The sequence below is a fragment of the Pongo pygmaeus genome, chromosome 1, assembly GCF_028885625.2.
Source record: "Pongo pygmaeus isolate AG05252 chromosome 1, NHGRI_mPonPyg2-v2.0_pri, whole genome shotgun sequence".
Lineage (NCBI taxonomy): Eukaryota > Metazoa > Chordata > Mammalia > Primates > Hominidae > Pongo > Pongo pygmaeus.
Window position 1 is genome coordinate 202,665,902 of NC_072373.2, and position 24,413 is coordinate 202,690,314.

At 47.4% G+C, this 24,413-nt stretch overlaps 1 protein-coding gene across 5 annotated transcripts in view; it reads left to right on the top strand.

The window, feature by feature from the left end:
• PTAFR (platelet activating factor receptor) overlaps window positions 1-24,413 on the top strand; it is a 52,600-nt gene that overhangs the window by 8,652 nt on the left and 19,535 nt on the right. Inside the window, exons 1-2 of one of the 5 annotated variants that reach the window (XM_063667149.1) lie at window positions 2,314-2,448; window positions 14,790-14,871. The exons of 2 other annotated variants lie outside the window; for them this stretch is intronic. The gene's annotated coding sequence lies outside the window, so the exon portion shown is untranslated. Of the gene's footprint in view, window positions 1-2,313; window positions 2,449-14,680; window positions 14,872-24,413 lie in introns of those variants that run through there. 2 more of the 5 variants (XM_063667150.1, XM_054498239.2) reach the window with 2 other exon arrangements.

A 24,413-nucleotide genomic window follows, 5' to 3' on the forward strand; every position in this document is an offset into this window, starting at 1 on the left:
GACAGTTACATTTCATACCAGTGTCATAGCTTTCTAGGTCTATGAAGAGTGCCCAGGCTCTGTGGGCTTTCCCAGGCCCTCCCCTGCCCAGGCAAAGCCAGCGGCCTCATCTAGGGCTTCTTCCAACTTAAGTCCTCTGCTGCCCTAAACCTCTAGGGACCTCCCTGCCTTTGAATTTCCTGGTCTGGATTGTTCTCCCTGTCAGGCCTCCCCCGCAAGGCCTGGCCACGTCTCTGAGGCTTCCTCTCAGGATACAGTGCATGCCACAGCAACCTGTCTTACAAGATAGGGAGCGGAGCAGGTCTTGCTTTGCTCCCGAGCTGAAGAGGGAGGGCCAGCAGGACTCAGCCCTGAGCAAGGGAGGGAAAGGGTGAGGGAGAGGAAGAGGAAGAGGAGAAGAGAGAGGAGAATGATAGCGGCCAGGTGTGCTTTACCGGCCTAATCCCATTGGGAGGATGGCAGTGCTTCACAGATGAAGACTCTGAGGCTCAGGGAGGCCCAGGGACTTGTCCAAGGTGACACCGTTGTGAAGTGGCAGAGGTGAGATTTAAACTCCCAAAGTTTGAGGAAGGCTGTGAGAGAGAGGGAGAGAGAGCCCAAGAGAGAAGCTGAGGTTGTGGTGAGGAGGAAGAGAAGATTCAGGGCTGTCCATCCCCAGGAGTCTCCCTGGGAACTTGCTGCCTAAGTTACTTTTGGGCTTTCAGAGACCTCTGGTTTTAGAGCTGTCCCCTTCCTCCCGTGACTCTTTATGCTGTTATTTTGCACTATTGTCTATCCTTGGTATTGTCTATACCACCCCTTCTTAACTACTGCGACTTAATGGCAAGCCTGATAGATGATGTGGCATATTCCTGGACTTCTCACTTTCTCATTCTCCAGATTCTCTTTGCCAATCTCAGGCTTATGTATTTATCTTATAGAATACAAGATAAATATAATCTGTAGAAAAATATTACAAAACAGTTGTGTATCCACTGCACTGTTAAATATTACAGATGTAATAGAAGCCTCCTGTGTACCCACACTCATTCCACCCCCTCTTTCCCAGAGGTAATCATATCCTGAATTTGTCTTTATATATGGATGCATGTGTATTGCATTCTCCAGCATAATAATGTGTTAATGTGCTAAGAAATGTTATCTGGCCAGGCGTGGTGGCTCACGCCTGTAATCCCAGCACTCTGAGGCAGGCGGATCACCTGAGGTCGGGAGTTTGAGACCAGCGTGACCAACATGGAGAAACCCCGTCTCTACTAAAAATACAAAATTAGCCAGGCATGGTGGTACATGACCGTAATCCTAGCTACTCGGGAGGCTGAGGCAGGAGAATCGCTTGAACCTGGGAGGTGGAGGTTGCGGTGAGCCGAGATTGCACCACTGCACTCCAGCCTGGGCAACAAACAAGAGCAAAAACTCCATCTCAAAAAAAAAAATAAATGTTATCTGGCCAGGCATAGTGGCTCATGCCTGTAATCCCAGCACTTCGGGAGACGAAGGCAGGCAGGTCACTTGATTCCAGGATTTAGAGACCAGCCTGACCAACATGGTGAAACCCTGTCTCTACAAAATATACAAAAGTTAGCTGGGCACAGTGGTGTGCACCTGTAGTCTCTGCTACTCGGGAGGCTGAGGTGGGAGGATGCCTTGAGCCCAGGAGGTGGAGGTTGCAGTGAGCCGAGATCATGCCACTGCACTCCAGCCTGGAGTGCATGAGCTTGTCTCAAATACATGAGCTTGTCTCAAAAAGTATAATTTGTCTTCTGCAACATGCTTTTTTAGTATCGCATTATGTTTATTTATATTTATTTATTTATTTAAAGATGGAATCTCACTCTGTTGCCCAGGTTGGAGCGCAGGGGCACCATCTCAGCTCACTGTAACCTCCACCTCCTGGGTTCAAGCGATTCTCCTGCCTCAGCCTCATGAGTAGCTGGGACTACAGGCACGCGCCACCATGCCCGGCTAATTTTTGTATTAAAAAGTAGAGACAGGGTTTTACCATATTGAACAGGCTGGTCTCAAACTCCTGACCTCGTGATCTGCCCGCCTCCGTCTCCCAAAGTGCTGAGATTACAGGCATAAGCAACCATGCCCGGCCGCATTATGTTTATTGTCTTTGTTATTATATGCAGCTCTTTTCGTTTCAACATATGTACAGGATCACACTGAAGAACCATACAAATGTCTGTTTCCTTATTTCTGTGTTTAATATTTTTGGTAAATACCTAGGAAGAATGTGCACATTTTCAACTTTATTATACAATTATTATTTTTTATTATTTTATTTTTCTTTTAATTGGCACAACATCTGGCAAGCATTGATTATGAAATTAACTTCCAAAATAGTAGTGGCAATTGCATTGTCTTTTGGCAGGGTAATGAGAGTTTCCATCGCTCTGTATCCTCTCCAGTACTTGGAATTGCCAGACTTGAATTTCTTCCATTCAGGTGGGTGGTGATTGTTTTAACTTAGGCTCCTGATTTCCTGAAATGTTGAGTATATTTTTATATTTCTTGGTCATTTGGGCTTTTTCTTCTGTGAATTGCCTATTCCTTTCTTGACTCATTTTTCTATTGGGTTTTTCTTTAGTTGACTTATAAAATTTATATTATGTAATGCCTGAAAATTCTTTGTTACATATGTTGCAAATATCTTCTCCTGATTTATGACTCTTCATCAGTTTTTGGTTTTTGTTTTTTTTTAGATGGAGTTTCGCTCTTGTTGCCCAGGCTGGAGTGCATGGTGCGATCTCCCGGGTTCCTCCACCTCTAGGATTCAAGGGATTCTCCTGCTTCAGCCTGCTGAATAGCTGGGATTACAGGGGCCTGCCACCATGCCCAGCTAATTTTTTGTATTTTTAGTAGAGACGGGGTTTCACCATGTTGGCCGTGCTGGTCTCGAACTCCTGACCTCAGGTGATCCACCTGCCTTGGGCTCCCAAAGTGCTGGGATACAGGCATGAGCCACCGTGCCCAGCCTGTTTGTTTGTTTTTTGAGACAGAGTCCCCCTTTGTCACCCAGGCTGGTGTGCAGTGGCAAAATCTTGGCTCAGTGCAACCTCTGCCTCCTGGGCTCAAGTGATTCTCATGCCTCAGCCTCCTAAGTAGCTGGGATTACAGGTGTGCGCCATCACACCAGGCTAGTTTTTGTATTTTTAGTAGAGACAGGGTCTCGATATGTTGCCCAAGCTGGTCTCGAACTCCTGGGTCAAAGTGATCCGCCCGCCTCATCCTCCCAAAGTGCTGGGGTTACAGGTGTGAGCCGCTGCTCCCGGCCATTTTTATATTTTCAGTAGAGATGAGGTCTTGCTATGTTGCCCAGGCTGGTTTTGAACTCCTGGGCCCAATTGATCCGCCTGCCTCAGCCTCCCAAAGTGCTGGGTTTATAGGTGTGAGCCACTGCACCTGGCTTTCATCAGTTTTACAGTGTCTTTTAATATACATAGTTTTCAAATTTCTATGGTCAAATTTGTCCAGCTTTCCTTTATTATGTGTAATTTCCATGTCTTAATTTAAGAAGTTTTCTTTGCTGGGCATGGTGCCTCACACCTGTAATCCCAGCTCTTTGGGAGACCAAGGTGGACAGATTGCTTGAGGCCAGGAGTTTGAGACCAGCTTGGGCAACATGGCGAAACCCCACTTTACAAAAAATACATGGTGCCTCTATTCCTAGCTACTCAGGAGGCTGAAGTGGGAGGATGGCTTGAGCCCAGAGACAGAGGTTGCAGTGAGCCGAGACTGTACCACTTCACTCCGGCCTGGGTGACGAGCAAGATTCTGTCTTAAAAAAAAAAAATTTTTTTCTCTCACCCCTAGATCATAAAGATATTCAACTCTATTTTCTTCCAAAATTTTGCATATTTTGCTTTTTGCAGGTTGTTATTCCATTTGGAATTTAATTCTGGATATGATGTGGGAGAACTAATATTATTATTTTTCCTTAATGGATAGCTAATAACTTGTGCTATTAGTGGCTATTAGTAGCTAATATCTACTCTTATTGATCTGTAATGGCAACTCTGTCATATGTGTCAAGTTTCCATAGATGAGCTCTCTATTTATGGGGTCTCTGTTTTGTTCCTTTGCTCTGTTTATTCCTCTTCACTTCAGTGAGTAGCCCTTTCCTCATCAGTAAATGGAGGATAGTGTGGGTGGAAGAATACCACAGGGAAAAGAGCATGGGTTTTGGAATCGCTATGATAATATCACTCTTGAGGGCCAGATGAGGTGGCTCACGCCTGTAATCCCAGAACTTTGGGAGGCCGAGGTGGGCAGATCGCTTGAACTCAGGAGTTCAAGACCAGCCTGGGCAACATAGTGCGACTACTTTGGTATAAAAGAAAAAAATACCACTCTGTCTTGATTGATTGATTGATTGATTGACATGGAGTCTCCCTCTGTCACCCAGGCTGGAGCACAATGGCACGATCTCGGCTCACTGCAATCTCTGCCTCCCAGGTTCAGGCGATCCTACTGCCTCAGCCTCTGCAGAAGCAAGGATTACAGGCGTGTGCCACCACCCCGGGTTAATTTTTGTATTTTTATTAGAGATGGGTTTTCACCATGTTGCCCAAGCTGATCTTGAACTCCCGACCTCAGGCGACCCGCCTGCCTCAGCCTACCAAAAATGCTGGGATTACAGGTGTGTGCCACCACGCCCAGCACCACTCTGTCTTAATACTGTGACTTTAAAGTAAGACTTGACATGTGATATGAAAAGTCTTTTCAGGTATCCTTGTTGTTCATATATATGCCTTTGTTCTTCAAAAATTTCTCAGCTACTCTTGGCGCTTTGCTTTTTCATTTCGAATTTTAGGATTAGCCTGTAAATTTTCTGGGAAAACTATTGGGATTTTGATTGCACTGGTTCTGAATTTATAGATTAAATTGGAAAGAATTTGTATTTTGATGATATTGACAGTCTCATGCATGAATATAGTACATCTACCCATTTATTTAATTCTTGTTTTTTTTTTTTAAATAACTTTTGTAATTTCCTTCATGAAGATCTTGCACATCTTGGGGCCGGGCACAGTGGCTTACACCTGTAATCCCAGCACTTTGGGAGGCCGAGGAGGGCGGATCACCTGAGGTCAGGAGTTCGAGACCAGCCTGACCAATATGGTGAAACCCTGTCTCTACTAAAAAAAAAAAAAAAAAAAAAAATTAGCCGGGCATGGTGGTGTGCACCTGTAATCCCAGCTACTGGGGAAGCTGGGGTGGGAGAATTGCTTGAACCCAGGGGGCGGAGGTTGCAGTGAGCTGAGATGGCGCCACCACACTCCAGCCTGGGTGACAGGATAAGACTCCATCTCAAAGATCTTGCACATTTTTAGCCAAAAAAAGAAAAAACAAAAAAAAGCCAAAATAGTTTTCTTGCTGTTATAAGTTGTGTCTTCTTAAAAATGTCATTTTCTGTTGAATTGCTTGTTTATAGAAGCATGATTGCTTTTTACATGTTGGTTTTATATCCAGAAATCTTGTTTAAGTGTTGTTTTGGTTCTAATAATTTTTCTATGGAATTGCTGCAATTTTTCTATGTAAATAGTCATACTGTCTGTGAAGATGACAGTTTTGCTTTTCCTTCCCAATCTTCGTAACCTTTTTTTCCTTTGGTCTGATAGTCTTCACAACAGAATTAGGTTGTGATTATTCCTATATGATTATTCCCATTTGCAAATTAGAAAACAGACTTGAAGAGGTAATTTGGCTTTTTCAAGTTCACACAGAAAGCAGATGGCATCAAGATTTGAACTCAAGTCTCTTTGATTCTAAAACGCGTGCCCTTTTCCCTATGGTATTCTTTCACCCACATTATCCTCCATTTGCGGATGAGAAAAGTGATACTCACAGCAAGGAAGTGTCCACAACACTCTTGGCAAAGGACAAGTTTTGAGAGCAGAAAGAACTGAACAACCCCTTTATAATAGTTGTTCAGGACTGCACTAGTTTAGTGTATCTGGATCCTAATTCCAGCTCTGTTACCTACCAGCTATGTTACTTGAATAAATCACTTCCTCTCTCCAATGTCATTCATTCATTCATTCATTCATTAAGCTTTATCCAGCACCTGCAATGTGCCAGGCAATGTTCCAGATCTTGGCAATAAACTCAAGGAGATTACAGTTTACCTGGGGAGAAGATAATGAGCAAAGTAAATAAATAAATAAAATACATGTTGTATTAGATGTGATACGTGCTGTGGAGAAAAGGAAAGCAAGATGAGAGCCTGGGAATGTGGGGGGATGGCTGCAACTTATTAGGGTAGTCAGGAAAGGCCCCACTGAGAAAGTGGCATTTGAGGAAAGACCTAACTTTGAGTGTCTGAGGAAGGGTGGTCCAGGCAGAGAGAACAGCAGGTGCAAAAGGGTGAGGTGAGGCCGGGCATGGTGGCTCACTCCTGTAATCCCAGCACTTTGAAAGGCCGAGGTGGGTGGATCACTTGAGGTCAGGAGTTTGAGACCAGCCTGGCCAACATGGTGAAACCCCATCTTTACTAAAAATACAAAAATTAGCTAGGTGTGGTGGTGCACGCCTGTAACGCCAGCTACTTGAGAGGCTGAGGAAGGAGAATCGCTGGAATCCAGGAGGAGGAGGTTGCAGTGAGCTGAGATCGCACTACTGAACTCCAGCCTGGGCGACAGAGGGAGACTCTGTCTCAAAAACAAACAAAAAAACAAAAGGAAAAACAAAAGGGTGAGGTGAGAGTGTGTTGAGGAAGGGCAGGAATACCAGAATGACTACAGTGCAGGGAGCGAGATGTAGGGGATGAAGTGAGGTCTTACAGGGTCTTGCAGGTGCTTTAAAGAACTTTGACTTCTCCTGTAAGTGAGATGGAAGGCCCTGGGGGGCTTTGAGCAGAGGAGTGATGTGATGTGACTGATATTTAATAGTTCAACTGCGTTGCTGTGTTAAGAACAGACTAGGCCAGGTACGGTGGCTCACGCCTGTAATCCCAGCACTTTGGGAGGCCGAGGTGGGTGGATCACGTGAGGTCAGGTGTTCAAGACCAGCCTGGCCAACATGGTGAAAACTCGTCTCTACTAAAAATACAAAAATCAGCTGGGTGTGGTGGTGCACACCTGTAATTGCAGCTACTTGGGAGGCTGATGCAGGAGAATTGCTTGAACCCGGGAGGCGGAGGTTGGAGTGAGCTGAGATCACGCTACTGCACTCCAGCCTGGGTGACAGAGTAAGACTCCACCTCAAAAAAAAAAAAAAAAAAAAAAAGAACAGACTAATGGGGACGTGAGTATGGAAGCAGGGAGACGAGGTAGGAGGCTGCAATCCAGCAGGGAGGTGGAGGGACTTGGACCAGGGCTATAGCAGTGGAGGTGGTGAGAAGTGGCAAGATTTTGGATCTATCTATCTATCTATCCATCCATCATTTAAAGTTTTTGTTTTGTTTTGTTTTGTTTTTGAGACGGAGTCTTGCTTTGTTGCCCAGGCTGGAGTGGAGTGCAGTGGGGTGATCTTGGCTCACTGCAACCTCTGCCTCCTGGGTTCAAGTGATTCTCCTGCCTCTGCCTCTTCAGTAGCTGGGATTAACAGGCACGTGCCACCATGCCCAGCTAATTTTTGTATTTTTAGTAGAGACAGGGTTTCACTAGAGGGCAAAATAGCCCCTGGTTGAGAACCACTGATATAGTAAAATTCCTACCTATTACACACACACATATTTTGAAAACAAGATCTCACTCTGTTACCCAGGCAGGAGTGGCAGTGGTGTAGTCACGGCTCACTGCAGCCTCAACCTGCTGGGCTCAAGTGATCCTCCCACCTCAGCCTCCCGAGTAGCTAGGACTACAGGCGTGCACTGCCATGTCCAGCTAATTTTTTCTATATTTCTTGTAGAGACGTGATTTTACAGGCATGAGACACTGTGCCCAGCCTTACTTATAATATTTAATTTATTATTTTAATTACTTATATACTTAAATATTGTGGGCAATAGCTCATTATTTTATAAATATTTCTTTTTTGCACTCAAATTTCATGAAACAAACGTATAGGCATCTTTTACGCCAGCATCTTCATTGTTGTTGGAGCCCCTTTTCTGTCATTTAACAGAGCTTTCTAGGCTGCATAATTTTCACTTCCATCTCCATTGCATGAGATACAGCACTTAACATCCCAATAAGATGCTATCACAGGAAAATTACATCCCAAGACACAATTATCCACTACATAACATTGGGACAGTTTTCTTTTTCACTGCTGTTCCGATCTCAAAAGCTCAACAAGTATTGCTTTAAAAAACAAACACAAAATTGAATTTCTTTAAAAAACAAACAACAAAAAACCCTTTCTTAATTATAAAAAATTGAAAACCGCTGGGCCTGGTGGCTCGCGCCTGTAATCCCAGCACTTTGGGAGGCTGAGGTGGGTGGATCACTTGAGGTCAGGAGTTCGAGACTAGCCTGGCCAACATGGTGAAACCCTATCTCTACTAAAAATACAAAAATTAGCCGGCATGGTGGCAGGTACCTGTAATCCCAGCTACTTGGGACGTTGAGGCAGGAGACTCTTTTGAAAGCGGGAGGCGGAGATTGCAGGGAGCCGAGATCGTGCCGTTGCACTCCAGCCTGGGTGACAAAAGTGAGACTCCGTCTCAAAAAGAAAAGAAAACATGTGCAACAGTATATTTAAAGGTATAATGGATCCTCATGTACCCTTAGCCAGCTTCAACAATTATCAGCACACTTCTTTTTTTTTTTTAAGAGACAGGGTCTCACTCAGCCATGTAGGCTGGAGTGCAGTGGCATGATCATGGCTCACTGCAGTGAATTTTAAAAAGTTTTTGTAGAGATGGAGTCTGGCTATGTTGTCCAGACTGGTCTCAAACTCCTGTCCTCAAGTGAGGACCACCTGGACCTCCCAAAGTGCTGGGATTATAGGTATAAGCCACCATGTCTGGCAATCCTCAATTTCCCTCCCTCCCTCCCTCCGTTCCTTCCTTCCTTTTCTCTCTCTCTCTCTTTCTTTGTTTGACAGAGTCTTACTCTGTCACCCAGACTGGAGTGCAGTGGTGGAATCTTGGCTCACTGACATGTCTGCCTCCCAGGTTCAAGCGATTCTCCCACCTCACCCTCCTGAGTAGTTGGAATTACAGGCATGTGCCACTATGCCAAGCTAATTTTAGTATTTTTAGTAGAGATGGGGTTTCACCATGTTGGCCAGGCTGGTCTCGAACTCCTGATTTCAAGTGATTCACCCACCTCGGCCTCCCAAAGTGCTGGGATTACAGGCATGAGCCACTGCGCCCGGCCCAATTTCTTTCTTTTTTTTCCCTTTTGTTTGAATCAGGATCCGAGAAGATTCATGTAGCAATTGGTTGCTATGTCTCTTAATTCTCTCTATTTAAGTCGTTAATTTATTTAGAGGTGAGTTCTCACTGTGTTGCCCAGGCTGGTCTCAAACTCCTATGTCAAGTGATCCTCTCACTTCGGCCTCTCAAGGTGCTGGGATTATAGGCATGAGCTCCTATGCTTGACCTCTTAATTCTCTTTTAATCAATAGTTTCTCCCTATATCTTTTTTTCTTGTTTAGAATTTATTTATTTATTTATTTTTATTCTTTTGAGATGGAGTTTTGCTCTTGTTGCCCAGGCTGGAGTGCAATGGCGCAATCTCGGCTCACCGCAACCTCTGACTCCCAGGTTCAAGCAATTCTCCTGCCTCAGCCTCCCGAGTAGCTGAGATTACAGGCATGCACCACTATGCTCGGCAATTTTGTATTTGTAATAGAGACGGGGTTTCTCCATGTTGAGGCTGGTCTCGAACTCCTGACCTCAGGTGATCCGCCCGCCTCAGCCTCCCAAAGTACTGGGATTACAGGCGTGAGCCATTGCGCTCGGCTAGAATTTATTTATTGAAGAAAGCAGGTTGTGTGTTCTGTACGTTTCTTATCATGTGCGTTTGTTGAGTGCATCCCTATGATCTGTTTCCTTCTATAACAGGAGTAAACTGGTGGTTAAACTTGCTGATTCTGTTTCGGTTTCCTTGGCAAGACTGTTTTATAGGTGGTGTTGTGAATTGTACCTGCTCAAACACAACTTCATTAGAAAAGTTTTCAAACATACACAAAAAGAGAAGGAAGAGTACAAGAAATCCTTGTGGTAGTTTCCTGTGGCTGCTATAAGAAGTTACCACAAACTTAGTGGTTTCAAATAACACACCACCGGGCGTGGTGGCTCACACCTGTAATCCCAGCACTTTGGAAGGCGGAGAAGGGCGGATTGCTTGAGGTCAGGAGTTTGAGATCAGCCTGGACAACACAGTGAGACTGAGATAGCGCCACTGCACTCCAACTTGGGAGACAGAGTGAGACTCCATCTAAAAAAAATAAATAAATAAAAATCAATCAATAAAATAAATATTTTGCCACATTCTGTATTTCTCCCCTCTCTCCCTTCATTCCTCTTCCTTTCTTTTTTCTTCATCTCTGTATCCATCCTTCTTTATTTCTTCTCTTTGTCTTTCTTACTTTCTTTCTCCTTCCTTTCTTCTTATTTTGCTGTAATATTTTAAAGCAAATTCCACATATATGGACATTTTGTTTATAACTGCAACACCATTATCTCTTAATACTATTATCAAGAATTCCTTAGAATTATCTAAAATCCTGTCCATATACCAGTTTCTGTGATTTTCTCAGATATGTCTGTCCCGGATATCTTCTGTTTTCTCCTCCAGACCCACTGTGGGAATGGTGATGCATGCCCAGAGTACACTCCACCCTTCTTCACCCACCTCTTGCCCCGGAGGCTGCCCTATATGGACCACATTAATGGTTCCTTTGTTTCTAGTTGGGCTCAGCCAACTGGCGGTGCCGATAAGACGTCAGAGGATGGGAGAAGAGAAAGGTTTGAGTATTTATTTCCTGGTTCCCTCCCTGCCTGTTGCAGGATCAGCTGCAACTTCTTTTTTATATATATATTTTTTGAGACAGAGTCTTGCTCTGTCGCCCAGGGTGGAGAGCAGTGGCTTGATCTTGGCTCACTGCAACCTCTGCCTCCCGGGTTCAAGCAATTCTCCTGCCTCAGCCTCCCAGGTAGCTGGGACTACAGGCGTGTGCCACCACGCCCGGCTGATTTTTGTATTTTTAGTAGAGACAGGGTTTCACCATGTTGGCCAGGCTGGTCTTGAACTCCTGACCTCAAGTGATCTGCCCACCTCGGCCTCCCAAAGTGCTGGGATTAGAGGCATTAGCCACCATGTGCGTCCTCTTAAATCTCTTTTAATCTGGAACAATCTCCTCCCTGTTTCTTGTGTGCTTTTATTTCATTTTATTTTTAACCTTTTGTTTTGTTTTGTTTTGTAGAGACAGGGTCTCCCTGTTTTGCCCAGGTTGGTCTCAAACTCCTGGGCTCAAGGGATCCTTCCGCCTCAGCTTCCCAAAGTGTTGGGATTACAGGCATGAGCCACTGAGCCTGGCCCTGTGTTTGTTTTTGTGTTCAAGCGGGTGATTTCTGGAGAGAACTGGCTCCATTGTCCAGTAGAATATTCTATATTCTGGAATTGGTTGATTGCTTCCTTGTGAGGTCCTTTAATTTATTCCTCTGTCCCCTGTATTTTCTGAAAACTGAGGTTAGACCTAAAGGCTTGATTGGATTCAAATTTGGACATATTTTCTTTTTTTTTTCACCCAGGCTGGAGTGCAGTGGCACCATCTTGGCTCACTGCAACCTCCGCCTCCTGGGTTCAAGCAATTCTCATGCCTCAACCTCCCAAGCCGCTGGGATTACCAGTGGTAATCAGCAGGTGTGTGCCACCACGCCTGGCTCTTTTTATTATTATTATTATTTTTAGTAGAGACAGGGTTTCACCATGTTGGCCAGGCTGGTCTCGAATTCCTGACCTCAAGTGATCTGCCCACCTCAGCCTCCCAAAGTGCTGGGATTACAGGCGTGAGTCACTGTGCCCGGCCAAATTTGGACATATTTTCAAGTGGAGCCAACATAATTTGCTAACAGAATGGATGTGGGGTGTGAGAGAAAGAGTTGAACTCAGTTTCCTCATTTGTAAAATATTGATAGTAATATCTACCTACCTACCCTGCTTATTGATAATCTCAAAAGAGGTGCTGATCTGCAGCTGCCACATGTGCGCATGGAAGGGACTATACTGGAAGGCAGGCTGAGCCAACAGTCCCGGACCTTGAGCCAGGCGTCCTGGAGACTCTGGGCAATGGAGGCTGGTTGATCCCGGAGGTCCCTCCCAGACTTGCTGTCCCTCCTGGAGGGTGGTGGCTGGAGGAGGGCTGAGGTGAAACTGTTTTGGAACCAAGGATCTGGGCTGGGGAGCAGAGTTGAGGCCTTGCCTTTTAGGTGAGCAGTTTGCATGAAGGCTAAGTTCATGTACAGACCATGTCCTCATATTTCAGGGCACTTGAGGCTCAAAAAGCCTGTAAGGCAGACAAGAAGAAATGATCAAACTGAGCCTGTTTCTTTTCTTTTTTTTGTTTTAAATATAAAGATGGGGTCTTACTATATTGTCCAGGCTGGTCTCGAACTCCTGGGCTCAAGCAATCCTCCTGCCTTGGTCTCCCAAAGTGCTTGGCCTGAGCCTGTTTCCATGTCCCTGGCAGGACATGTCCCTGGCAGGGATTGGGAGAGTGCGTGTGGTGGGTGAGCATGGAGCAGTATGGACGCATGAACTCGAGGAAGGAGATGAGCCTGGCAGGTGTGAGTGAGGGGAGACTGGGCGTGAGTGTGCAGGTGAGTGGAGGAACACAGTGTGAGTGGGCATCTTTGCATGAGAGTAGGCACTGAGTGTATGCGAGTGTGCAAGTGTTATGTGGTCTGAGTGTGTCTGCCTGTGTGTGATGTGGGGCTGGAGGTGGAGGAGGTGGCAGATGCTTGGCTCTAGTTCTACATGAATAAGGCAAATGTTAAAAGTGGTTTGTCCTGGCCAGGCACGGTGAGTCATGCCTGTAATCCCAGCACTTTGGGAGGCTGAGGTGGGCAGATCACTGGAGGTCAGGAGTTCAAAACCAGCCTGGCTAACATGGTGAAACCCCGTCTCTACTAAAAAGACAAAAATTAGCCAGGCGTGGCAGTGCTTGCCTGTAATCCCAGCTACTCCAGAGGCTGAGGTGGGAGAATTGCTTGAAACTGGGACAGAGGTTGCAGTGAGCTGAGATTGCGTCACTGCACTCCAGCGTGGGGGACAGAGTGAGACTCTGTCTCAAAAAAAAAAAAAAAGTATTTTGTCCTTTGAGAGCCATTTTTGACTTTGATAAGGGACATTAGGAGGAGGAGCCTGGCCCAGATACCCAGAGCAGAGCTGAGACAGGATGCCAATACAGGTCCCCGACTCTGCTTACACCTGCCTTGCTGTGGGACTCTGGTCCTGTCGGAACCTCAGTTTCCCCGTGTAGGAGGTTGTTGGGTCGGCTGATGTATCTGAGGGACTTGCTTCTTTAGACAGGGTCCACCCCAGTGCCTGGTGCCTGGGGGTGCTCAGATGGTGCTTGTTAGTTGGTTGAAGGAATGAGTGGGCAAATGGACTGGAAACTGAGGCAGATACTCTGGCTCACCTCTCATTTATGCACACGGGATGCCCCCACCGGCTCACTTTCACACATACCCCCACACCCACACTCACATATTCATGTGCGTTCACCCTCGATTGCCTGCCCCTCTTCACCCGCGCACTCCCATGAACTCACACGCTGCCAACCCACTCCAGCCTGGGTGAAAAAAAAAAAAAAGAAAGTCTGTCCAAATTTGAATCTAATCAAGCCTTTAGGTCTAACCTGTTTTCAGAAAATACAGGAGACAGAGGAATAAATTAAAGGACCTCACAAGGAAGCAATCAACCAAGTCCAGAATATAGAACATTCTACTGGACAATGGAGCCAGTTCTCTCCAGAAATCAACCGCATGAACAAAAAAACAAACACAGGGCCAGGCTCAGTGGCTCATGCCTGTAATCCCAACACTTTGGGAGGCTGAGGTGGAAGGATCCCTTGAACCCAGGAGTTTGAGACCAACCTGGGCAAAACAGGGAGACCCTATGTCTACAAAACACAGTCTCAGGGAGCTTCCACCTCCACCCCCACAGATCTGTTCCCATGGGGTTTGTGGGCTCAATGTTTCTTGGTCTCCAGGGATGCCCTGCCCTGTCATGCCACTGGCCACAGTGGCTCTTCCGAGCTCCTCTCTTCTCCCTCCACTTTATATCCCAGCGGGCATTCTCTTTCCTCCACTCCCTTTCTTTTATTTTCTCTCTCACCCCCATCCAGAGACACACAGACCCAAATGTGCACAGGCACATGCTCGCTGTCTGTGTCTCGTCATCTCATCTTTTGTCTTGGATCTTACCTTGTCTTTGTCCCTGAATCTCCTTGTTCCTCTCATCTCTCCCGGTGTTTACATCTGTCTTTTTCCCTGAGCCTCGCTCCCTCCATCCATTCCTCCGCCCTCTCATTTTTTTTTTCCCGACTCCCTCCTGCCTCCTCCCTCTCTCCTTTGATTTTCCTGGTCCCTCATCTCTCCTCCCTCCTCTTTCTCACTCTCATGCTCCCTTTTTCGCTCTCTTGAGTACATGCACTTGCTTTCTCTCTCTTGCTTTTCCTCTTTCTCACCTCAGCTCCTGGCCTCGGGCGCTGTCTACACCCCACCCCATCCCTTGCTCTTTGAGAAGCCTCTGTGCAGTGCCCAGGTCCTGGTGGCCCAGCTTGGAAGTTCCTGTGGCACCCCTTGAGAGGCCCTAGGGCCACAGCATTTCCTCCCAGGGGTGACTTGGTAGTGATACACTCTGTTTCCTCACTTCTGCAATTGCCAGACAGCATAGAGGCTGAAGCTGTGGCCAGGACCCAGACAGAGACACACGGTCACTGCAGCTGAAGCCGCTGCCCCTGCTACAGGTAAGGGGGAATCCTGGCCCCTGCTGGGCAAGGGGGAGGCATATAAAAATGTCCTCAGGAGGCAAACCAAGGTCATGCCCCCAGACTGCACCTAAGCAGATGGGTGCTTTTATTTCTTTTCTTTTTTCTTTTTTGAGACAGGATCTCTCACTCTGTTGTCCAGGCAGAAGCGCAGTGGCGCGATCATGGCTCGCTGCAGCCTGGACCTGCCAGGCTCAGGTGATCCTCCCACTTCAGCCTCCCGAGTGTCTGGGACTAGAGGCATGCTCTACCATGCCTGGCTAATTTTTGTATTTTTTGTGGAGACGAGGTCTTGCCTTGTTGCCCAGACTGGTCTCCAACTCCTGGGCTCAAGCAATCAGCCTGCCTCGGCCTCCCAAAATGCTGGGATTGCAGGCGTGAGTCACTGTGCTCGGCTGCTTCTGTTTTTAAGGGATTGTTCTGGCACCTTTCTCAGGCCTAGAGTCTCATGTTTAGAAATAACTTCTAGTGTCCAGACATTCCTGGAGGACCCAACACCCAAGTCTGGCTTTCCTGAGGCTGGGGCAGTGCTGACCCCAGAAATCCCACTGGGAGGTGGTGATGGTGGTGATGGCGGCAGTGCTGACCCCAGAGACCCCACTGGGAGGTGGTGATGGGGGCAGTGCTGGCCCCAGAGACCTCAATGAGAGGTGGTAATGGTGGTGATGGCGGCAGTGCTGACCCCAGAGACCTCACTGGGAGGTGGTTGGTGATGGTGGTGATGGGGGCAGCTTGGATCTCAGGGAGCCAAATGGCATCTACTTGACTAGCTGTGTGGTCTTGGCCAAGTTACGCTCCATCTCTGTGCAGTTTTCTAAATTGTCAAATAAGGATAATCCCATCTCCCCCACAGAATTGTCGGGTCATATACAGGATCTGGTACAGGGCAGGGTACTTAGGAACTCACTAAATGCTAGGTTTGTGGGGTGGGGAAGGGGGTGCTGCAAATAACCAGGTTCTTATACACAGGGCCAAGCCCACAACCAATGGCCCCTATCAGGTCCCAGGTGCTGGGGACAGAACCCAGGCTGGCACCCGCCGTCCTCCGCTGGCAGGAGGTCCAGACGTGGGGCTGTGCACTCGCTCACTTGCGAAATATGACAGAACCAGCAGGCTCTCTCCCCACACCTCTGGCTGCTCTCCTTTAGCTCTGACTGAATACCCAGCTGTGTTCCAGGTGTTTGGGGTGGTGTGTGTGTTGGGGGAGGCGATAGGGGTGGGAGGTGTGTTGGGGAATGCTAGGGAAGCAAAAGAGACACCACTATCTTTAAGTCCTGACAAACCAGCCAGAGAAAGAGGTCAGCCCCTTAGATGACTGGGTCCTGGGCCTGAGGTGGGCATCCGGGGTTTTGATCTCAGCTCCTGCTGACAAGCCAGGGCCTTGAGTCGTTCGGAAGTTCCACTTTCCTCCTTTGCAGATTGCAGGTTAAAATACTGACCTCTGTGGGCCAGACATTGTGGCTCACACCTGTAATCCCAGCACTTTAGGAGGCCGAGGCGGGCAGATCACGAGGTCAAGAGATGGAGACCATCCTGGCGAACATGGTGAAACCCCATCTCTACCCAAAATACGAAAATTAGCTGGGCGTGGTGGCGGGTGCCTGTAGTCCCAGCTACTTGGGAGGCTGAGGCAGGAGAATTGCTTGAACCTGGGAGGTGGAGGTTGCAGTGAGCTGAGATGGCGCCACTGCACTCCAGCCTGGGCAACAGAGCGAGACTCCGTCTCAAAAAACAAAACAAAACAAAACAAAACAAACAAACCACTGACCTGTGAGTTTGCAGGGAGGATGAAGTAAGAGTTGGGGTGGGGAAGTGCTTTGTCAATTGGAAAATGCTACGCAAAGGGGACCGATGAATTCCCTCTAATGCTGACTCTGTGATTCCTGCTGTAAACGCCTTAGGGATGAGGAACCTGTTTTGTTCACTGTTGTATCCTTTATCCTTAGCATAGGGTTTGCAACATAGCATATGCTTAGAATATGCACAGGACAGATGAATGATGAAGCAGTTTTTGCAGTTGGAAGGGAATGGACGGTGAGCCAGAGGCCCAGTATCTGGTCCCAGCTCTGCCCCCGACACTGTGTTCACCTTGGGAAAATCCTTTCTCATCTCTGGGCCTCAGTATCCCCATCTGGCCATTGAAGGAGTAAGGAATTCACAGTTTATGCTATCAGTGACAAAATGTGCCTACAGGACTGAGTTTTCTCTGATTGGTGGTGGGAAGCAGGTATGAGGAGAGGCTGGGATCTTGTTGTCCTTTTACAGGGAGCAGAGATTCCCCACTTCCCACCCCAGGCCTGTGAAGTGGGCCTTGTTGAAGAAGACGGCATTCTCTTTCTTGGCAGCATCCCCCACTTTCCTGTTCCTATCCCCTAGATGGGTGGAGGCTTGGGCCTCAGAGAGGGCAACAGTGGAGCAGGAGCCGGCAGCACCCCTTGACGGGCCTAGGGGTGTGTGTCTGGGTCGGCAGTGGAGCCAGCTCCCAAAGGGCAAGTGCTGGGACCCTGCTGCAGCCCCCTCTCTGACCAGCCCCTCTTGGGCTCCTTGACAGCATGATGAGAGCGGGGAGAAGCCTCTGGTGTGTCTTTGCGTGTGCATGTGTGCCTGTGGTTATGTGGTGGACAGGGAGCTGGCTCTGGCTATGTCTACATGTATCTGGAATGATGGGCCGGGAGCATATCCAGGCTGCACGTGGCCTGCTCCAGCCAGACAGCTCCCCTCCCAGGAGCAGATGGCCAGCAAAGCCAGCTGAGAGGCTGATATGCCTCTGTGTGTCTTCAGCTGAGGGGAATCACAGCCAGATTCTGTGTGTGTATTTGTTTGCGTGTTTGTGTGTGAGAGAGATACAGAATATGCAGGGAGAGGATCACCACTCAGCTACCCCTCCCCACCCCCTTGGTTCTGTAGGAGGGAGATCTTCAGGGCCTGGGTTTGGAGCTGAGCTTGGCTGGCTAATGGGAGAAGCATGTCAAAAACAAATTTGCGCATACTCCGCCCCCCCCCGCCCTTTTTTTTTTCTTTTGAGACAAAGTCTTGCTCTGTCATGCAGGCTGGAATGCAGTGGCGTGATCACAGCTCACTGCAGCCTCGATCTCCTGGGCTCAAGCAGTCCTCCCACCTCAGTCTCTCGAGTAGCTGGTACTATAGGTGCACACCATCTTGCCTGGCTAATTTTTGTGTGGTTTTTTTTTTTTTTTTGTAGAGGTGGGGTTTGACGTGATGCCCAGGCTGGTCTTGAAAGCCCGTGCTCAAGCAATCCACCTGCCTCGGCCTCCCAAAGTGCTGGGATTACAGATGTGAGCCACTATGCCTGGCCCACACCCACCCCCCTTTTTTCTTAAGAGACACAGTCTTGCTCTGTCACCCAGGCTGAAGAGCAGTGGCATGATCATGACTCACTGCAGCCTTGAACTCCTGGTCTCAAGCTATCCTCCTGCTTTAGCCGCCCTAGTAGCCAGGACTACAGGCGCATGCCACCATGACTGGCTAATTTAAAAAACTTTTTTTTTTTTTTTTTGTGGAAACAGGATCTTGCTATGTTTCCCAGGCTGGTCTTGAACTTCTGGCCTCAAGCCATCTCCCGCCTTGGCTTCCCAAAGTGCTGGGATTACAGGCATGAGCCACTGCACCCAGCCTGCACTACCTTTTACAGTTCATAAAGTCCATTTCAATGTATCAAGTGCTTTACTGTTTACCCAAAACTGTCACCACCAATAATCTCACTTCCTTTTTTTTTACAACAATGCTTTGAGATAAGCGAGGCACAGGCACCGCATTTTGCAGATAAAAACCCCAAGGCTCAGAGCTGGAATGAGGCTCAGTCAAGATACGTGGGTGAGTGGCACAGCTGAGGCCAGAGCCCACATCCCCTGGTTTCGGTTCCTATGCTTTCTCTCTGGCTAACCCCGGTTGCTTCTAGGAGAGAATGTGTAGCTGGCTTAGTGCATGGCCAATTCGGTTGCTTCTTTATTCACTTATTCAACAAACATTTTCTGAGGACAGCAGGGAAGGGAGTTCACAGTTATTGAGTAAATTGCTTCACTCAGCTCTCACAACCACCCTGTGAGGAAGGTTTTATTACCATCATTTTGCAGATGAAGAAAGGGAGGCTGGGAGAGCCAACGATCACGCAGCAAGGAAGAAGCAGACCCAGGTGCAGACTCAGGTCTGTGTGACACCAGGGCCTGTTCCCAGCCCTGCTTTTTTCCCTGGATGGGGTCCTGGACTGGCCACGAGGACACCAGCAGGACTCAGGAACTCCCAGGCTGGGAAGAAGTCAGCGTGATTCCTAGTATAACAGAGGCATGGCCGGGTGTGGTGGCTCGTGCCTGTAATCCCAGCACGTTGGGATGTTGAGGTGGGTGGATCACCTGAGGTCAGGAGTTTGAAACCAGCCTGGCCAACATGGTGAAACCCTGTCTCTACTAAAAATATAAAAATTAGCCAGGCATGGTGGCATGCGCTTGTAATCCCAGCTACTTGGAAGGCTGACACATGAGGATCGCTTGAACCTGGGAAGAGGTTGCAGTAAGCTGAGATTGCGTCATTGCACTCCAGCCTAGGTGACAGAGTGAGACTCAGTCTCAACACCCCCCCCGCCCACCGCAACACACACACAAAAACCAGAGGCATAACAGAGGCATGATGTGCCCAGTGCTGGGGCAGCCCAGAGGAGGTGGTTCCCCCCTCCCTCTTCCTGGCCCTGTCCTGGAAGCAAAATTGGGTAGGGTAACTCACAGACAGATACCACCTGGGTATCTGGGAGCCAGGAGGAGAGACCCAGGCCAGACTTGGAGTTTCCTAGGCCAACTGAGCAGAGGCTGAGTCTCCTCAATGTAATATACATATCTGGGGCCAGGGTGAGGTCCCCAATGAGAAGGAACACTGGGTAACTCTGACTGGTACCCAGATCATCCTCATCCCTTGTGCCCCAGACCCTGTCCGTAACCTCTCCCAGACATGGTGCTCCATTCATCAGCCAATAAATGTGCATGGTCCCTTGTGCTGGGAATTGTAGGGAGCCTGGCACAGAATTCCCCAGAGGTCAGGATTTCTGCTCCCGTAATTCGTCCCTCAAATCCTTCTGCATCTTGGAGAAATGGTATTGAAACCAGTCTGTGAGAGTAACATTAGAGGGTGTGGCCGGCACGGCCAGGTCAGGGCACAAATATCAAGCAACAGGGCATGTCAGAACAGGAAGTAACTCATGTATTGAGCACCTTCTATGTGCCTAGCACTGTAGAGGTTGTCTGTCTTCAACATCAGGGCTATCCTGTGAGGTCAATTTTTTTTTTTTTGAGATGGAGTCTCGGTCTGTCACCCAGGCTGGAGTGCAGTGGTACAATCTCAGCTCATTAAAACTTCCCCCTCCCGGGTTCAAGTGGTTCTTCTGCCTCAGCCTCCCATGTAGCTGGGATTACAGATGTGTGCCACCACGCCCAGCTAATTTTTGTATTTTTAGTAGATATGGGGTTTCGTCATGTTGGCCAGGCAGATCTTGAACTCCTGACCTCAGGTGATCTGCCTGCCTCGGCCTCCCAGAGTGCTGGGATTACAGGTGTGAGCCACCCCACCCAGCCTAATTTGTATTAATTATTTATTTATTATTTTTATTTATTTATTTTTTGAGACGGAGTCTCGCTGTCGCCCAGGCTGGAGTGCAGCGGCGCAATCTCGGCTCACTGCAGGCTCCGCCCCCCGGTTTCACGCCATTCTCCTGCCTCAGCCTCCCTAGTAGCTGGGACTACAGGCGCCCACCACCTCGCCCAGCTAATTTTTTGTGTTTTTAGTAGAGACGGGGTTTTACCGTGTTAGCCATGGTGGTCTCGATCTCCCGACCTCGTGATCCACCCGCTTTGGCCTCCCAAAGTGCTGGGATTACAGGCGTGAGTCACTGTGCCCAGCCCTAATTTTTATTTTTAAGAGATAGGGTCTTGCTCTGTTGCCCAGGCTGGAGTGCAGTGGTATGATCATAGCTCACTGTAATGGACCCAAGTGATCCTGCAGCCTCAGCCTCCATAGTAGCTAGGACTGCAGGCATGTGACACCATGCCTGGCTAATTTTTTTTTTTAATTTTAATTTTGTAGAGACAACATTTGGTTATGTTGCTCAGGCTGGTCTTAAACTCCTGACCTCAAGAAATTCTCTTACCTCAGCCTCTCAAAGTGCTGGGATTATAGATGTGGGCCACCTTTCCAGCCTCAATGTTGATGCTATTCCCATTTTATAGATGAGGAAAGTGGGACTGGCCCCAGCGAATCTAAGAGCTGGGAGTGGCTAGAGCTGGGGTGTGAGAGTTTGGAAGCGAAGAGTGAGGGACACTGTGACTGTGTGTGTACGGAGGCTCACCTGTCTATTTAGTCAGTATTTATCATGTGTTTGCAATGTAGGAGGCCCTGTGATGGGTATTGGTGATATGCCAGAAGCCTTGGCCCTTGGGAATTCCCAGTCCAAAAGGAGAGAGAAATCAACAGCTATGATAATGCAATGTGATATATTGTTATGGGAACTTGAGGTGGAATTTCCAACTCTGTCTTGGGTAGGGAAGTAAGAGTAACAATAGCCAACATTCAATGAGCTCTCACTATAGACCAGACCAGGCATCTTCTTTTTTTTTTTTTTTTTTGAGATTGAGTCTCGCTCTGTCGCCCAGACTGCTGTGCAATGGCGTCATCTTGGCTCACTGCAACCTCTGCCTCCTGGGTTCAAGTGATTCCCCTGCCTCGGCCTCCCGAGTAGCTGGGATTACAGGCGTGCACCACCATGCCTGGTTGATTTTTGTATTTTTAGTAGAGATAGGGTTTCACCATGTTGGCAAGGCTGGTCTCGAACTCCTGACCTCAAGTGATCTGCCCGCCTCGGCCTCCCAAAGTGCTGGGATTACAGGCGTGAGCCACTGCGCCCAGCCCTGATAAGGACTTTATACACATTATTTCATTGACTCTTCACACCACTCTGGAGAGATATGTGCTGGGTATTATCAGCTCCATTTTCAGTGAGGGACCTGAGAATCAGAGGGAGGACGTGCTTGGCTGTGGTTCTGTGGTAGGAAGTGAGAGAGGTAGGATTTGAACCCAGGTTTGTCTGACTCCAGAGTCTGTGCTCTTAACCACTGTTCTCTAAATACTGTACATCCTTTATTTTGCTTGATGCTTACAAAAGCCCTATGAAAGAGATGTGTTACTATTCGTATTTTACAAATGAGGCCCAAAGGCGGCAAGCAGTTTTACTAAAGGTTGCACAGCTTTTAAGTCATAAACTGAGTCATACGACTCTAACTTAAAAATACACAATGTACTTTCAAATTTGCCATCTCTTAGGCCCATTAATTTTTTTTTTTTTTTTTTTACTGTGGTGAAAACCATAACATAAATTTACTCTCTTAGCATGCATTTTTAAAAATTTATTTTATAGAGATTGGGGTGTTGCTATGTTGTCCAGGCTGGTCTCAAACTCCTGGGCTCAAGTGATCCACTCATTTTGGCCTCCCAAAGTGCTGGAATTACAGGCCACGTAATTCCAGCCACGTGCCTGGTCCCTCTTAACATTTTTAAAGTGTATAGTTCAGTCATGCTACCTATATTCACATTGTTGTATAATAGATCTCTAGAACGTTTTCTTTTCTTTTCTTTTCTTTTTTTAAATCCTGTGAGTGCCAATAGAATGTTTTCAACTTGGCTAGGCGCAGTGGCTCATGCTGGTAATCCCAGCACTTTGGGAGGTCAATGCGGGTGGATCACTTGAGGTCAGGAGTTCGAGACTAGCCTGGTCAACATGTTGAAACCCCGTCTCTACCAAAAATACAAAATTAGCTGGGCGTGGTGGTGCATGCCTGTAATCCCAGCTACTCGGGAGGCTGAGGCAGGAGAATCGCTTGAACCCAGGAGGTGGAGGTTGTGGTGAGCCACTATCATGCCACAGCACTCCAGCCTGGGTGACAGAGTGAGACTTCATTTCAAAAAAAAAAAAAAAAAAAAGAGAATGTTTTCATCTTGCATGACTGAAACTCTACATCTGTTGAACATCTCTCTATTTTCCCCTCCTCCCAGCCCCTGGCAACCACCATTCTACTTTTGGTTCTATGCGTTTGATTACTTTAAATGTCTCATATAATAAGTAGAATCATATAGTATTTGTCTTCTTGTGGCTGGCTTATTTCACTTAGTAGAAATGTCTTCAAGATTCATCCATGTTGTAACGTGTGTCAGAATTTTCTTCCTTTGTAAGGCTGAGTAATATTCCATTGTATGCGTATACCACATTTTGCTTATCCATTCATCTGTCCATAGACATGTTAGGTGTTTCCACGCTTGATGATTGTGAATAATGTTGCTATGAATATGGGTGTGCAAATGTCTTTTCAAGATCCTGTTTTCGGCCGAGCGCGGTGGCTCACGCCTATAATCCCAGCACTTTGGATGGCCGAGGAGGGCGGATCACGAGGTCAGCAGATTGGACCATCCTGGCTAATACAGTGAAACCCCTTCTCTACTAAAAATACAAAAGAAAAAATTAGCCGGGCGTGGTGGCAGGCGCCTGTAGTCCCAGCTACTCGGGAGGCTGAGGCAAGAGAATGGCGTGAACCCGGGAGGCGGAGCTTGCAGTGAGCCGAGGTTGCGCCGCTGCACTCCAGCCTAGGCTACAGAGCGAGACTCCGTCTCAAAAAAAAAAAAAAAAAAAAAAAAAAAAAAAAAAAAAAAAAAAAAAAAAGATCTGGTTTTCAGCTGGGCGCGGTGGTTCATCCCTGTAATCCCAGCACTTTGAGAGGCCAAGGAGGGCGGATCACTTGAGGTCAGGCGTTAGAGACCAGCCTGGCCAACATGGCGAAACCTCGTCTCTACTAAACGTACAAAAATTAGCCAGGCGAGGTGGCGGGTGCCTGTAGTCCCAGCTACTAGGGAGGCTGAGAACCGCTTGAACGCGGGAGGCAGAGGTTGCAGTGAACCAAGATCGTGCCACTGCACTCCAGCCTGGGCGACAGAGTAAGGCTCCATCTCAAAAAAAAAAAAAAGCCTGTTTTCAGTTCTTTTGAATATATAGCATACCCAGAGTGGATCTGCTGGGTCATATAATCATTCTAATTTTAGTTTTTTGAGGAGCTTCTATACTCTTTTCCATAGTGGCTGCACCATTTTAGAATCCCACCAACACTGTGCAAAAGTTCCAATTTCTCACATCCTTGCTGACACATTTCTGTTTTACTGATAGTGGCCATCCCAGTGGGTTTGAGGTGATATTGCATTATGGTTTCAATTTGCATTTCTCTGATGATCAGTGATATTGAGCCATCTTTTCACATGTTTATGGTCATTGGTATATCGTCTTTGGAGAAATGTCTATTCAAGTTCTTTGCCCATTTTTTAAATTGAATTTTTTGTTGTTGTTGTTACTGAGTTGTAGGAGTTCTGCATATTAACCCCTTATCTGATATCTGGTTCCATCCCAAAGGTTACCTTTTCTCCCATCCACAGGTTGCCTTTCCACTCCGCTAATTGTTTTCCTTTGCTTCATGGAGGTTATT